The sequence below is a fragment of the Denticeps clupeoides genome, chromosome 18, assembly GCF_900700375.1.
Source record: "Denticeps clupeoides chromosome 18, fDenClu1.1, whole genome shotgun sequence".
Classification (NCBI taxonomy): domain Eukaryota; kingdom Metazoa; phylum Chordata; class Actinopteri; order Clupeiformes; family Denticipitidae; genus Denticeps; species Denticeps clupeoides.
Window position 1 is genome coordinate 15,183,164 of NC_041724.1, and position 16,233 is coordinate 15,199,396.

The window sequence follows — 16,233 nt, forward strand, 5'->3', positions numbered from 1 at the left end:
CCCTGATCGTGTTCACCTGGTGTATATTTATATAATTGCATATAACTATCCTGTTCGTGTCTGTTCGCCGTCGGGTCATTGTGCGTGTAGATGTTCCCCTGTCTTGTGAAGTTTGTATTAAACCCCTGTCCTGTGATTGTGCGAATGCGTCCTCCTTCATGCCATGTCCAGCCCACCCGTGACATTTACATTTTACATTTACAGCATTTATCAGACGCCCTTATCCAGAGCGACTTACAATCAGTAGTTACAGGGACAGTCTCCCTGGAGCAACTTAGGGTTAAGTGTCTTGCTCAGGGACACAATGGTAGTAAGTGGGATTCGAACCCAGGTCTTCTGGTTAATAGGCGAGTGTGTTACCCACTAGGCTACTACCACCCCTATACACATTGGTGACACATTGGTTAAACTCATCTTTTGGTTACACTCACCTTTGTATACTTTAGCTTGTGTGAAGATTATGTTTGGCGGTGGCGTGCAGTTGGCAGTGATTTTACTTTACACCTCCAAGTTCAAGTTCTTCTCAGCTACATACATGTTGGGGAGTACATATGTTTCTTTGGATCCAGGTGCTACATGTGACATTTAAACAAAGTCACATACGGACATAAGGTTTGAATCCCGGCTCGGACCTGTGTGGAGTTTGCATGCTCTCTCTCCATTTTGGCATGGGTCTCTCCTGGGATCGCGTGTGTGTCCTCCACCCAGTGTCCCAGGATGCCTGAGTAGGCCTAAGCGCTTATGGAAAGTGAGTGAATACGCTGATCGCGATGTATGTAATAATCGGGAAATCTGCCCTCCTCCTACCCCCGTCCGCTGGCCTCTGTCAGGCTCGGCCTCTCACCTGATGCGTTATACAGAAACGTCCTTTGACACATTTTTCAGGAAACAGATTCTGCAGATCCTTGATCCATCTCGGCTTGCTGATCTGTGTTCATTATGACTGCGGGCACTAGGGAAGCTGTTACCCGCCGTGACGGCTGGCGCCGGACTGGCAGGATGGGAGATGGTTGTGACTGGACGACCTTTCCTGCTCCACCTCTGCAGAGACGCCTGCCTGCAGCAGGCCAGTAATGATGGAGCAGGATGGTGCGTTCTGATTCTTTTGTACACGAATGCGGGGAAAAAAAACGGTCCCCAGCATCAGAGTGCTCCATCATTTTAATTGCAGATTTTCCGAGCCATTTTCTTGCGCAGTGAAAATGTTACTCCAGAGGAAACGCTGATTTATATAAAGGGTCTGGCTGTTATTATTTGGCATAAACTTGTTTTCCAAAATATAATTTCTCTTCTAGGAGGAAAAATGGCATTTGAGGCACAGTGTCTGGGTCGTGTGGAAAATGAACCTCTGCACAGGAGATGAAGGCTCCATGATCTCATCCTTCAGAAAGGTGACGACTGATATGACTGGCGTTGCACTTAGAGGCAATTAACAGAATTCTGAGTTGTCCAAATGAGCAAAAGCAAGACAATAAGGACTCCACCTCACCACCCTCCAGCATGACGGTATTCAGAGAGAGGGAAGAAAAACGTAATTAGGTTCAGCGAAAGACCCGTTTCTATAGCCCTGACCTTCAGACAGGCCATTCGTCCAGTGAACAGAAACAGCTTGAAGTCAGTTAATACACCCGAGACGGCCAAAGGCCAGAGCAGCCGCTGCTCTCTGCTCTAATTGAGTTCTCAAGGAGGAGCCATCCTACAGGCATGCGGCTCCAGCCGCATACAGAACCTCCTCCATAAGAACCTAATCATCTGCAGAGCCCCGCAGAGATCAAGACAGCAGCAACGCAAGAAACTCAGTTTACGCAATTTATTTAATCATAAACAGGTCTCACTCACAACCAGGATAACCTTTGTATAGTGTCGACATAAACCTCTGTCACCTCTGACTGGAAAATTCTCACTTTTTTGTTCAATTGGAACCCCCCATTAGTTTAAAATCTGGAACACGACTTAGAAAGTCGACATGTCTGTTCTAGTGGGTCGTACTTAAAAGACTGTCAAGGTTCCATCATAAACAATGATTGGCACGACTCCTGCACCACCACCATGCCACCAGGAAGGGCAAAGGGCAAAGGGCGCCTATAAACACCCAGCCGCCATCTTGGTCATCCCGAACTCAATATTGTGACTCTGCTATTTCTCGTCGTGGTTTTTGACTGCCGCCTGACCTTATTTTCCTGGATTACCCTTGTCTGCCGTACGTTTTGATGAACCCAACCCTTTGCTCATCTACTGACCACGACCCGCCTAAAGATGCCTCCCTCGCCAGTCTGATTCCAGTACACGGTAAAGAACTCATCCGCCATTTCAAAGGCATAAAAGTACACAGATCTCTGCAGAGTGAGAAAACAGAAGCCCTTCATTTTTCTTCCCAATGGCTCCTTAAAAAAAGGACAGTCAGAGACAGATTAGGAAACGTGTCCCTGCAGTAATTCAAGGTGCTTGGAGTTATCAGGAGAGACCCACAGTGCAGCGTTAAGGTTCCTGCGCCACCATTTCACAGAGCTACATTGTTTCATTTCTGAGGCTTTAATCCTAGACTTCGGACTTCTTTTCTGGGTCAGCTACAATTAACCCGAGGCCAGGGTCACCTTGGAGCTGAACACTATCTGTACACTGGAGCAAAATGGCAATTTTAGGACCATGATGTACAGCTGACAGGACCTGAGGACCTTTATACAGAATAAGGTATGAGGTATAAGTGAAATATTCAGTAAGATCAGAACAATGTAAATAAAAAAAGTGAAAATATAAATATTGATTACTCACACACTCATAACCACTTAATCCTGCTCAGGGTCGCAGCTCCTGGTACACACCCCTGGACACAGGCCCAGGGCAGGCATACAAACAGAGCTAAGCATCAACTCACCACACACACACACACACCTACAGACAATCAAAATGGGGAGAGCATTGCAAACTCTGCACAGAACCTTGGATAAATATATACACATAGATATAAATGTATAGCTATAAATTAGTTATACATATAAAATCGGTAATATTATGTGGGTCCTGAATATGCAATCACTTTATAGCTGTCTTTTAGCTGGCTTGGCCCTATTAAATTTTGCATCACTGTCATATCCACCTTATTGTAAGTATTTGGAGACACATTATTCACAATTCACGAGAGGTACAATGTGAGGTATGATCATACAGTCTGAAGTATAATATGTGCACTGTTTGATATTTGAGATAGACACAGTGTTTGATGGGATCAACTTTACTCAAAGTGGTGCCAATGATCTGTTTTTTTTTTTTTTTTTTTTAATTACCTGATTCAGGATCCCGTCACCTCCTCTGTCCTTTGGTGGGGCTTAGCCTCTATATTCAACAATTCAGTTTGAGGTCTTTGTTATCAGGAGTCCCGACTTTCCCGTGCACGGTGTGCACCAAATCTGAAGTCCAGAGGAGGCTGTTGGGATCCTGCTTGAAGGACCATATGTTATAGAAATGTTCTTCCTACTAGGAAATATCTCATTGACTTGTAGTTCCAGAGATGAGAAAGTGTTTATTCTTGTACAAGGAGACAATTCAGCACTGCGGTACAGGATTGTCTGAAGTGGAACAGGCGGTGTGTTCCTTTTGAAAGTGAAGTGATTATCATTGTGATACACAGCACATGGTGACACAACGAAATGCGTCCTCTGCATTTAACCCAGTAGGCAGCCATGAAAGGTGCCCGGGGAGCAGTGTGGCAGCGGGTTTTTGCTCAGTGGAACCTTTTGGTTACGGGTCCGCTTCCTTACCAGCTACCACTGCCCCCTCTTCTAATATCTACTTGTACAGTAGAGAGAGACTTTATGTGTCAGCTCAGTTGTATCGACGAAAGACCTTCAGCATTGCCGTTCTGCAATGATACACTCACAAGTTCAGACTGACCCAGATATGATTAATGTGACACTCATATATGAAAAGATGGTTAAATGATGGTTGATAGAATACAGTGGAAATAAATTAGTACAACAAATTAGGACAACAGCAAATTAATAACTGGTTAAATGTATATAAATGAGTAATATAAAATAACAACACACAGTATGAAATGAAGTATATACTGTAAACATGTTATGAGGTATGACTTTATTATATGAGGTATACATTATGCTGTGTATGAGGAAGAAACACCATGAGGTATAACTGATGTACTGCAAGAGATATGATGTATGGTTTATGTACCGTATGAGTTATTTAAATACTTATTTCTGAGTTATGTACTGCATGAGGTACTATATGCAGAATATATAGCCGACAGCATAGCTACTTTACACACAATATTTTAAGCTCCTCAAGTGTAATGAGCCGCTGGCAATTAGAAGAGGGTTTACAAATAGCTGGTTTCTGCCAAGCCTTCAGACCGCTGTAATGAGCCTCAGTGCATTGTTGGAGAAATCATAATCTTTGTTTTATGGATTATTTATGTATGCCGTTAAGTAGCTGTGTTGGGCTGCAGTGCTGTTGGGGGAGTAAGGAGCGCATAGTTGGTGGTTGAAAACCCTCAGGGTTATGATGGTGGAACGTAGCTTGATAAAAGCCTCTTTACACATATTCAGATATCAGACATTATACATACTCCGCCATGGCCCAGGGGAGCCCAGCAGCTCATTCAAGGGCACCAGCAGCAGATAAAGCTCAGCCACTCGACGAACACTGTTTATTCGAAGCACTAATTGGATAAACGGATGCAGTGGCATCATGCAGGCTGACCTCCACCTCCACAGAGAGAGAGAGAGAAAGTACAGAAGTGAAAGTGTCTTGTTCCTATTTATAGAACTTTAATCGACAGTTTCCTGATTTTTGGTCATGGGGTGGTTTAAGTCTATTGTAAGATATGCTTACCATAAATACCATTTAAAAAAAAGAAATTGTACATCAATAAGCTGCACTTGTCTATAAGCCGCAGGTGTACCCATTGAAACATGAGATATTAACAGAGCAAGATGTTACAGGAATGATTAAATGAATCAAATAATTAAAAAAATGCTTGTAATGCTTTTAACTGTACTAAAGCTGCCTTCTTTAGTATCGGAATTGAACAGCCTAAAGGTATGCAAATTACTTTGTCACACACTTTCTCTGAAAACTTGTGTGTTTCTTGTGTGTCTCTGATCTACATCAGGGTTTTGCCAGTGTGCCATGTTCTGGGTTGCGAATAGACGTTACCATGTGGTGGATCACTACAATGTCCATTTATAGCCTGGACCAGATAGGGTTCAAAGTAATAATTCAGGCATTCAAATAATTAGACAGTTTGCTTCAAGTTGCAGAATATATTTATCAATCTATGTTCACCTGTCACCAACATTCATTTTCTCTTGACTATGAATGAGTGTGTTCGCTTTAGTGCACCACTTGGCCTTTACCATACATTTATCATGCATTCATCAGTCTACATTTCCCTCATGTAACACATGCACAATGAAAATGCACTCATACTTTTCTGAATAAGCGAAGCAGCACAGGCTACAGCACTTAAGCTTTTTTTCTCAATGTTCATTCTACACACTTGTCTTTCATTCTGCATAGACTGAATGAATGTGTTTAATCTGTTATTTTTTTATTTTCAGACCTGCTTGTGCATTGTATTATTTAATTTTTTTATCCCCCTTGCATGAGAGTGGAGATCAATGGCCTTTAATTGGAAGTGGGCAGCAGCGGCTGAGTGTCCTGGAGACTTAATTAAACCCGTCAAAGCTCTACCTGGGGAACTGGGGCAACTCCATGCACAAAAGGAGAAGGAAGAGCTGCTTGTAATCAATCATCCAATAATACAAATAAACATAATATAAAAGGGGAATAAAGCATGCCAACTGGACGGTGGTTGAGCTTCATCTAACCCTGGATGAACTGGGATGGTCTGCTGTGATGAGGTCAGACTCTAATTATTTTAAGAGATTGATCAATATTCTAAATCCGATTTTCCATTTGTTGTATTTTGACATGTTTGGACAGGCACATTGCAATGCTGGTTTATCCGAGTGCAGTCTTTTTATACCCTTTGAATTTTGTATTGCCATGAAAAAATTACTGGAATCACTCAATTTTCTGTCTAAAGAAATCCAAGTGGTGTGAAAATGTCATGAAGATGCCAAGTCTATTTTGTTTTATGAGGAAGTGGAATATCTGTAAAAGCTGACTGGAATGACACATTCAAAGCTTTTTCATAATAAATAAATCAACTGATTAATTGACCATCTGGTAATTAGGCTGATTTCTGCCCTTTAAACTTGTCTGGCCAATGTCTGTCCACATTCATTCGGGCTGTAATTCACAAAATATTACAGTATATCTTATTTATTCAAAGATTGCTGATCTCCTAAAAGTGTTAAATGTTAATTGAAATTTAATATACTGTGTTTGAATCTCATTCGTTAGCCGGAGAAAATCCACCATAATATATAAGCCAAACTGCTCTCCAAATAGTCATGCTGATCGACCACTATGAATGACCCCCCCAAAAAGTTGAAAAGGGTCAAAACTAAAAGAACTACTAAAAGTAGACTTTTTTCCAAACAAAAACTTTCATCTTGGCCACAGGTGGCGCTGTGTACACCATCAGTGTTTGTGAGGGTAGACGTACACTCCTGCGCCCTGAATGAAGTTATACCGTGAGCTTTTTCCTGGATCAGCGTGTTATTTGTATGACTTCTCCGGCAGCGTTGGAATTCCATGATATCATAACCCTGCAGCAAATTCTTTTAATTGAGTCCACAAACGTCCTGCCTGCACTCCCCAGGCTCAGCTAACACACCCTTCATGCAGGCTGACAGGGAAGAGGGAGCAAGAGGTATTTAAACCCTCACAGACATCCTCACCACTGAGCATCACACGGCAAGCGCTGCTAATGAAAACAAATCCCTTTTTATTAGTGCTGTGTGATGTTCTGCACCCAGGCACTCCTTTCACTACCTTCTCCTACCTTCTCCTGCGCGCTGATGTAGGTCCACACCACGTTATACCTCTCTGTTAGGACTTGGGTCGTATCTGTGCAAAGCATGTCTTATGTAAGGGATAATCCAGAGCAAGGTGTGAGTTAATAGCTTCTAACACAAAGCGGACATGCTTGAACGCGCTCCTCAGAGTGGATTATCTCTGTAATACCGCAGTCTTTCCAAAAAATAATGAAAAGGTCACTGGCATGAGTTTTAGACGAACTTTTGTCCTGGACATTTCCAAGTAGATAAAATTAAATATGGTGGTTTGAAACCAGGCTAGACCTCACAGCAGAGTGAATTATTTGCGCAGTTTAGTTTGCTAATGTACTGAAACTCACATCAGTTCACATCAGTTCATTCTCAGATGTTTTTCCTCCATGTAGGTTCATCCACAGTTTACAGAATTAAGTACGTCTTACCACAAAAAAAACATTTCTTAATAAACATTTCTTAATAAAATTTACTCAAAAAAAGGTGTCTTGAGATCAAAAAGATTAAAAAATCTTTGTCACTTGTGTATCACAAGTGACAATCACTTCACTTCACATACAGTTTGACTCTGTTTAAGGACTCACTAACAAAAATAGCAGTAATATCATGTTCAATTTAAAGTGAAAGATAAAGTTAACGTGAAATTTAGTAACTGTCCCTTCACACTGCAGCTAAAGGAGTGACATTTTGTCATGTAGCGCTTCCGCTGCAATGTCGGAACCTTGATCTTGTGTGAAATCATGGTACCAAACGTGAGAACTTTTGACATATTTAATTTGCATGTCCTGTTCTGACTTCCATAAGAGGTGGATAAGGTTTTGTCTATGAGCAAGACACTTAATCCCTGTAACTCAGGATAAGGGCATCTGCAAAACACTGTAAATATAAATATCACATACATCTCACGAATGACATTAACATTTAACAATGTGAGCGCAAGGAGTCAGTACAACAGAGTGCAGAGAAGTAAAACTGCATTCAAAGCCGAACATAACATAAAAGAGCAGAAGATGATTACAGAGACAGATCAACAACAATGTTCTAAATATTAGCAGCAGTCTAGATTGGTTATAGTGTGCAGAAAAAGCTCTATGCCAGAATATTATGTTTTTATGACATCTACCAGCCAATCAGCATTGACCATTAACCTCTTAACGGTTTAGGAATCAGCCCCAGAGACAGACACTGTTTAATGTATGGGTAGATCCATCTGGGCCTACTCCCCATCCAGCCTTTTCCATACACACTTTCCCACCAGCATGCACAACCACACGATGCTTTACACACTGAGAGGGCTGTGGGACTGGAGGCCCGGTTCCACCAGATACAGCGTTCAATAGTAGAGTAATGAATCCATAAATTGCTCCGACCACAGCTAGAGACACAGCGAGAGAAGAAGAGAGACGTGGGAGGAGACGAGAGAGAGTGATAAAGGGGCCAGAGAGAAAAATAAAGAAAAGCAGGAGACAACAGGAGCGGCACCAAAGTGAGATGGAGCAATAAAGAGATGAAGAGTCAGAGAGAAGAATCACAAAATGATTCACACACATACGCACACACACGCACACAGTGTCAAGTAATTGTGTTGAACATTTAGGACTATTATCCCCCTGCCTGTTATGCAATGTTAGACCAACACAGGACCATTAAACATTAACAAGGTGCTTGTGGGGCTTTTATCCGAAACATGGAATGATTAGTAATACCTGCACTTAAAAACTGGATAATTAAGCAGGACATTCTGCGGGCCGGTAAACGCTGTAGCATCAGATCCTGATGATGATTTTAAATGCTAAATAAAACATCATCTGGGATATCAACTTTCCAGGAATGTTTCAATGTTGCTATAATAATGCAAAACGCATAATGAATTCTTAAATACTGAGACATGACACATAAGAGGCAGTGGTGGCCCTGTAATCAGAAGTTTGCTGGTTTAATTCCCGATCCACCAAGGTGCCACTGAGGTGCCACTGAGCAAAGCACCGTCCCCACACACTGCTCCCCGGGACGCCTGTCATGGCTGCCCACTGCTCACTCATGGGTTAAAAGCAGAGGGCACATTTCACTGTGTGCACCGTGTGCTGTGCTGCTGTGTATCACAAGTGACAATCACTTCACTTTAATAAATTAATAAGAGAATTGTTTTACAATTGTTGCCAATAGTTTAATACTGTCAGACACTCTGGATTTGGTCACCTGTTTAAGTCACATTAAGTTGCATTAATGTTCAATTGGTGTTAACATGGACAATGATGCCTGACTGCGGCTGGAGGAACCTCCAGTTTTTCTCTAGATCATGGTTTTAGTTGTGTAGCTCAACAACACAATGACTATAAATACCTCCTCCAAACACATTTATCCATTTGAAGTTTATTTCTGCTGCTCATCATGCTGTCATACAACACAAATTTCACTCACTGACGTAACAATTTCTGTTATGTCAGTATTTCTTACTTTGCAACATCTTGGTCTGCTCCACTGCCTTTACCTTGTTTTTTATTGCTAATGTACTGAGACAATTTGCACATAATTTAAAACCAAAAGTAAATAGAGATAAACCCAAATGCTCAATAAAGGTACCGGCGGCTGAGAATGAATGTGCAGTGTGAGGGCCAAGGAGTCCCCCTAACTGGTCTTGAACCTGAGTCTCCAGGGTACCGAACATGACACTTGGCAGCAGAGCCAGGCGCATTGGTTTGGCAGTCAGAAATCTACAGACAGAAATGGAAACTGCAGGGGACATTGTTCCTGCCAGGTCAGCGAATTTATGCAGACATTGTGGCCAAAATGAAAAAAAAAATTATTATACAGTTTGTTTAGTTGTATTATTATTTATTTCAAAAGCACTTTGAGTTCTAATAGTAGTTTGCAGGAGTTGGCCATGTTTTAAACATCAATTCAATCTTTTTATTCCCGCTGTACAAAAACCTTAGCGATTATTACATAATTAAAGCTGTGGAGCTTACACTTAACTCATTAAAAAATCATGCCACACAGATGAGTGTGAACACAGATGAGTGAAAGAAACTCAGTAACTCAGAAAGTTCCCACAATTCCATAAAAAAAAAAACCTACACGGACTAAAGTTTAACTATACCGGCTCAGTTTGCCATTCATGGATTAAATCTAGTCCTAGACTAGAAGTGTTCTTGAATGGAGGACTTCACCAAAGTTCTAGTTTAGTCCAGGAATAGGGTTAAATCCAGGAAATCGCGTTTTGTAGTTTATAATTCACTGGTTATAACACTGTGTGAAGGTGCGTGTGGGTGGAGCAGCAGCAGGTACATTAAAATGCAATTAAAAAGCATCATTAGGGTGCTGTCTTATGGGCACAACCCTCGCACAGCGTCCACACCTCCCCTCGCTCACACACACACACACACACACACACACACACACACCCATTCTGTCAAAGAGTGAAGAGGTTATTTGGCAGAAAAGGCCTGTTGATGGTTTATCTCCGCCTACAGTAGGCGAGCTGACGCTGCAGTTTGTTTTGTGTACGGTGGCTGCTGTACAGCTGTGCGTGAGAACCGTATAAACGCAGCAAACACAACACACCCGAACCAAGGATTACGGCGCGGCGCAGCCCAAAATCCCCAGCCGCCAATGCAAAACTTGAGAAATTGGTTGTGATGCGCTGACATGCGGCTTCCGTGCCAATGAGCGATTTGGAGACATGGCGGTGACAGGACGGAGCCCACTCCTCACGTAATGAGGAGCCAGCCGAACATCTCGGCCTGACAGGAAACCTCATAAAACTGCCACGCGCTGAGAAATGCCCACAACCTCAAGACGTTATGACACAGGTTGGAGTTTTCACTCGTGAATAATGTGCAATTACCATCCATTCCTCCAAAATAATGCCACCCACCATGAAGCATGGCGGCTCTGCCGCCCGCCGAGACGCTGGGAGTGACTAGGCCTCTCGCCGCGGTCGCTCCTTCCACGCATCACAATGAATTATACAAAATAAACGAGGAACGAGCGCAAACTCTTTTAAGGCCATAACAGAGGCACTGGGAGTCCCTAACTTGTTTACATCCCATAATGTATTATGCATGCGCCTCGTGTTCTCATCAGGCGGCTGTGTAGCGAATAAACACGGACGCATGTTCAACACGTTACTCTCCGCTTCCTTAAATCGGGAAAGCGCAGCGCTTCATCACAGCCCCTGATCCCAGATCTGCTTCCCTGCTGCTCCCGGCCTTGTTTTACGTTGTGTTCCTCTCCCAAAGGCGGCGCCCGCCCCCCTCCTCCCGCTCCTCCTCTAATAGCCTCTTTCATTTAAAAGGGAGCATGAAGAAATTCATTAGGTCTGTAATGAAGGGGAACAGATAAAGCCATTGTGGGGAGTGTGAGGTGTCAGGCTGAGTTTGCTGGCGCTACCTGCTGACAGGCCCCGGCTCGTCATTAATCTCTCCGATGCCCGGGCTCGGCCGAAGACACATGCGCATTAACCAGAGACCCTTCCAGAGCCTGTGGTCAGCCGTGGCGGGATCACTGGGTGTTATTCTGGAATGCGTATCAAGCGACCGAAGATGTCTCACAATGTAAAAAAAAAAAAAAAAGTGTAGTGATTGTCACATGTGATACACAGCAGCAGAGAACACAGTGCACACAGTGAAATTTGTGGCCATTTGGCCATTGGCTCATGACCCCAGCTCACCACAGACCATATCCTGTGGAATGGCACTGACGAAGAGACCTGCAGTATATCAGGCTTTTACAAACTTACCGTATTTTACAGATGTATTTTACATTTTCAGCATTTCAACATCTCCATAACGTATTCTGGAGTAATCCAGGTCTTGGCCGCCACAAGCTGACAACACAAACGTTAAATGGATCACCTGGTAGTAGTGAAGGTCAACCCACTCGACTGCAGTAAGTTAGTTCTGTAAGTTAGTTTGGATATAAATAAATAAATAAATAAATAAATAAATAAATACATAAATAAATAAATAAAGCAACTTCACAGTCAGATGGCAGTGCCATCTCGTGGTGCTTCCTTATACAACACTGGCCTATTTAATTCATTTTATTTGTGTATATCTCCAAATTTTATATATGCAGTGTTGGGGAGTAACGGAATACATGTACCGGCGTTACGTATTTATCCCCTCTCTGTCTCCTCTCTAATTTTGGTAATTCCATGCTGCGCGGACCACACATAACACAGGTGTTCTGTGGAAACATGCTGCCTATCGAGTTGTGCTACCTAGCGGATCTGCGCATGCGCAGTCCCTCAAGTTTGCACTCTGTTTCAGCGCCCATAAATCCATGCTACCCCTCAAATTGTAAATAAATATGATTTAATTCACTGATCTTTATACTCTTACAGTGCACATGGACTGAGTGTGTGTAAGGTGACACGCCATCACCCAGTTTAACCTCGCCACTTGGAGGGTTTGAGGAGGGCCTCAAAAAGAGGGTCATTTTTCTTGTGCAAGGCTACTTTTTATTTTAACTAAGTGATGGAATATGTTGGTGACCATAACAGTAAATTCTTTTCAATGGCATATTTTATGTTTGTCTTCCACTTTTCAGCTTTATAAATAAAGAAAAGGTTAGGGAAAAAACAGGGCTTTTTTATTATCTGTGATTGCTACATTCATGTAGTTGTAAAAAGCATGACAATATATTAAATAATCCAAAGTATTCAGAATACGTTACTCACATTTAGTAACTTAACAGAATACGTTACAAACTACATTTTGGGGAATGTATTCTGTAATCTGTAAAGGAAAACATTTTAAAAGTAACCTTCCCAAGCATATATACACAGATACACACACACACACACACACACACTGTCACGCTCACTTGCTGACGGGGGAAGGAAGCGCAGAGGCAGGGCAGCTGGGCTCATCGCTGGTGGCCAATCCTGATGCCGCATAAAAGCCGGAGATATCCGCCCCTTCGGGAGGGACGGCATTTTCGTGGACTTGGTGCACGAACTTGAGTTTATGCTCTATGTTTTGAGTTCTGGCAATTGCCACACGCCTGCGGGTTAGTTTATGTTCTTTCCCCTTTATTCCCCGGTTTTGGCCACCGCGCCATTGTTTATTTGTATTTATTTATTTATTGTTTATTTTATAATAAAACCCCTTCCCAGCATGTCCTGCTTCTGTGCTTCCCTCCCCCGTCAGCAAGCGGGCACACACACACACACACATGTGTGTGTGTGTGCCTTGTGTCCTGGTGTTCGAGGAAAAGCAGTACATCTGGTGAGAGAGAGAATGCAATTTCTTAACACACAAGCTGGAAATCTCTCCAGCGAGAGCCTTTAGCAGAAGGAGAGATTCAGAACAACAGCGGCCCGCTGATCACCACATTATTCCTCTCTTGCTTAAAGGCATTAGTGCAGCGGAATGCAGCTGCTAGCCAATGTCCGATGCACCTCAGCGGATTATACAGACGCGAACATGCGACTTTTTCAACATTAAGGACGATGCTTTTCTGATTTTTTTCTCCTGCAAGGCACAGACGAGAGGTCTGCCCTGACTGCTCCAGTGCATGTGTCATGAGCACAGTGCTGTTAGTCCTGCTCATCAGCCCAGCGATGCTCTTCCCTATTCATCCTGTCCTGGATTTTCCCTGACTGGGAGCATGCGTCCCCAGTGGGCCCTATTACACTTAAGTGCTCATATGTTCTCAGACACACGCCGCATTAGAGCATCAGAGCGTTGGAGCATTGTTTATTTAGGTTTCGCCGTGCACCTCCACAAAGACGGGGCTTTTGTCTCTATTTCCCTCAAAAAAACAAGGAAATAACAAAAAAAAAAAAAAAAAACAGAATTATCCTGCGGTTCCTCAGCTGGAAGACTAATTACTTCCTTTTGGTTAAACCATTTCTGCAGCGGGAGAGAGGAGCACACATGATGGAACTGGAACACAAGATGGAACAGTGGCTCTGTTCTCCGGCGAGAGCCAGAGAATCGCTGCCTGCTATCTTTAGACACCCATTCCTTTTCTCCTTTATCCAAAACTAGTGCAATGTGAGAAATACTCACGTGATAATGCGTCCCCCCTGTTACAGGTGGACGTTGTGCTCTGGGGGAGACCGACAGCACGCAGCAGACGACTCACTGAGGATAAACCATTTGTTACAGGTACCACAGAGGAACTAGAGCCAAGCCATTTATTTGTTTAGGTACCTTCAGCCAACAGAAAGACAATACAACTTTCTAATCTCTTGAACGGTGTCCGAAACCAGGATTTGGTCTCAGCCATTTGTCAATGTCGTTTTTCCATCCACAGATCTGGATTATACTATAAAGCCTTCACCTGATGTTCTGGGGTTCTAATTTCACAGCAAGAGGCGCTAATTGTTACTGGGAGTATACATGTTAATGACACAGTGGCGCTATGCTGGAAGCGCATATGGGCGTATGAATGCATACGGGATCTGACAGCACACGGCACTACGGGGGCGGGTGAATCTTGGGCAGTAATATCCCTGAAACGCCTTAAGTGCTACGTTTTATGGACACACAAATACAGAATAGCGCCTTGCGCTGACTTCAGTTCATTGTCCCTGCACACAGTCATTTAGATGGACTTCCTCCAGCCCAGGCCCATTTACATGGAACCTAGTGCATGAACATTCTGTAGTAACTGATCTAAAGGACATGGTTTGACAACCCCTGGTCATTTCTTTTTCAGTACGATCCATGGTCCATGATCCACAGAGAAAGCTCTTATTATCTGATGTCTTAACAAACCATCTGATGCCCAAACACTAAGAGTGTGGTGCAACATGCAGCTCAGCTCACGAGACGATATAAGACTTTTAACACTTTTTTTCAGTGACAAAAGGCTATGTTTGTCCTATGTGTGAGACTTGAAAAGTATTCAAATCTGCACAGCAACAGTTACCATTTCACAGTCACTGACTGTGCGCATTGTAATTTTAATAGAGTTCTCTGTAACTCTGGAGCTTTCTTTCTTTATACTGACACTTTCTGTGTCTTCCTGTAAAGGTTCTAGACTACTGTGTGAGCAAAAAGCATATTTGACATAGGGCTAGGGTATTATACTATCATGATTAGAGATTGTGATGAAATTCATGTGGATTATAATGATTACTCGATCAAAGTGGCAGAATTTTAGTGTTTAGCATTTTTGGATGAAAATCACATATCTGGCAACATTTGTGTGACATTGATGAGAGTTGTCAGTCATGGCCATTAGACCTCTCATTTTAAACTTTTAAACACATTATTGATGTTCATCTTCCGGGTGACAGAACTATTTAGAATAAAACAATATAAAGCATATAGTCTGTTCATGTTTCTATCTCTTCGTTTCTGTATATCCAGAAGTCACACATCTGCCACTATGTGACATCAACAAACATGCCCCAGGCAGTGCTGCTATTACAGCATTTTGAAAAAAAGGTTGCATAAGGATGTGTTGTTTGAATGTGTATGACCACGGACCACGGGTCTTGGGTCAAATAAGCCCAGGAAGTTGTTGTTTGTCCCTCCTGAATTACTGCATGTCTTTCAATTCATCTTGTCTCCTCCTGTTATATCAGTGCATTAGTCAGAGGATTTCTATAATGATGTTACTCTGCCAGACATGTCACCGTAGAACTGTGGAAAATGAAATCTGCCGGCTGCCTGTGGTGTTGGAGAAGCTCAGGATTAACTCTTCATAATTTGTGCTGTCACGAACACCAGACAGCCTGCTCAGAAGCCCTTCACAGTTTCACGCCAGCCTCATTAACAATGAACCTGGTAATGCTAAACGTCTGTTCTCCACAATTAACCCTCTCCAGAGGCCTTGCTTTCCAGGCCATAATGGGACTGCAGGGGAGCCATGGAACAAACGTATTGACTTCTTTAAATCTAAGGTCAACACCATACACACTCGGATCTCCACTTCCTCCCAGTTTGTCTCGTCTGGTGATTGATCCTCAATAACACAGGAGCCCAATTACTGTTTTGCGAGCATGGCACATGGATGCGGTTATAATAAATGAGAAATCCTACTCGCATCCCAACACGTTTGTATTCCAGCTCGCAGAAATCAATCACGTTTCAAGAATATTAATCAAGTTGTAGGCCACTTTATTTAACCCTTTTTCCGATAAATATTCTGTCTTTACGTTTTTGACAGTGTTATCAAAAAAGTTTGTCTTGTGAGCACATTAAAGGCCTTTATAAAACCTTATACTTCTATTTATCCCTCCACCTAAAGGACGTCTCTGATGTTGTCCAGGAGTGATCCTGGGAAGCTCTTCTGGGGCCTCAGTTCATCAATGCAGGATTATTTCAAATTCATGGCT

The 16,233-nt window shown here is 42.7% G+C and overlaps 1 protein-coding gene across 3 annotated transcripts in view; it reads right to left on the bottom strand.

Annotated features, from left to right (window-relative positions):
* The window catches only part of il1rapl2 (interleukin 1 receptor accessory protein-like 2), a 229,673-nt gene that overhangs the window by 162,696 nt on the left and 50,744 nt on the right, over positions 1-16,233 (bottom strand). The window contains exon 1 of one of the 3 annotated variants that reach the window (XM_028960795.1): positions 6,929-6,995. The exons of the other annotated variants lie outside the window; for them this stretch is intronic. The gene's annotated coding sequence lies outside the window, so the exon portion shown is untranslated. Of the gene's footprint in view, positions 1-6,928; positions 6,996-16,233 lie in introns of those variants that run through there. 3 annotated transcript variants of the gene reach the window in all.